Source organism: Mizuhopecten yessoensis, unplaced genomic scaffold (genome assembly GCF_002113885.1).
Source record: "Mizuhopecten yessoensis strain PY_sf001 unplaced genomic scaffold, ASM211388v2 scaffold2803, whole genome shotgun sequence".
NCBI lineage: Eukaryota > Metazoa > Mollusca > Bivalvia > Pectinida > Pectinidae > Mizuhopecten > Mizuhopecten yessoensis.
Window position 1 is genome coordinate 81,299 of NW_018404727.1, and position 1,432 is coordinate 82,730.

Consider the following 1,432-nt stretch of genomic DNA (forward strand, 5'->3'; position numbering starts at 1 on the left):
CCGGTTGTATGTTGAAATTGAATCATGTGAATGTTTACATTCATGTATCTTTATAAGCTAAAATGGAATAAAGATCGAAATAAGAAAACAGATTTTGTTATTCTATTAACGGATTTATTGACGTGACATGGAAAAGTGAACCGTATAAGTACTCAGTTTTACACATACAGTGTAGAACTTTGCACTGACAATGACATCACAATGACTGGATAAACAATGACCTCGTAAATAGTGAAATTATCTTATCACAGTGACATCGTAAATAGTGAAAATAACTTATGACAATGACTTCGTAAATAGTGAAAAAAACTAATGACAACGACTTCGTAAATAGTGAAAAAAACTAACGACAATGACTTCGTAAACAGTGAAGATAACTAATGACAACGACTTCGTAAATAGTGAAAAAAACTAACGACAATGACTTCGTATACGTAAATAGTGAAAAAAAACTAACGACAATGACTTCGTAAACGGTGAAGATAACTAATGACTTCGTCGAATGTGAAAATAACTAACGACAGTGACTTCGTAAACAGTGAAAATAACTAATGACAATGGCTTCGTAAACAGTGAAGATAACTAATGACAATGACTTCGTCGAATGTGAAAATAACTAACGACAGTGACTTCGTAAACAGTGAAAATAACTAATGACAATGGCTTGGTAAATAGTGAAAATAACTGATGACAATGACTTCGTATACGTAAATAGTGAAAAAAACTAACGACAATGACTTCGTAAACGGTGAAGATAACTAATGACAATGACTTCGTCGAATGTGAAAATAACTAACGACAGTGACTTCGTAAACAGTGAAAATAACTAATGACAATGGCTTCGTAAACAGTGAAGATAACTAATGACAATGACTTCGTCGAATGTGAAAATAACTAACGACAGTGACTTCGTAAACAGTGAAAATAACTAATGACAATGGCTTCGTAAACGGTGAAGATAACTAATGACAATGACTTCGTCGAATGTGAAAATAACTAACGACAGTGACTTCGTAAACAGTGAAAATAACTAATGACAATGGCTTGGTAAATAGTGAAAATATACAATATTTGTTGGCATATTTACGCTCGTCTACTTTGTATCTTGACCCTAAAGTGTGTTTTTAGCTCACCTGCCCGAAGGGCAAGTGAGCTTCTGTTATGGTGCGGCATCCGTCGTCCGTCGTCCGTCTGTCCGGCGTCAACTTTTTGCTTTAAACAACTTCTTCTCAATAACCAAAAGGCCTAGGAAGATGATATTTGGCCAGTAGCATGCTGGGATCAAGGGCTACCAAGTTTGTTCAAATAAATGACCTTGACCCACTTTCAAGGTCACAGGGGTCAAATATGTTAAAATCTTCAAACAACTTCTTCTCAATAACCAAAAGGCCCAGGGTACTGATATTGGGCCTGTAGCATGCTGGGATGAAGG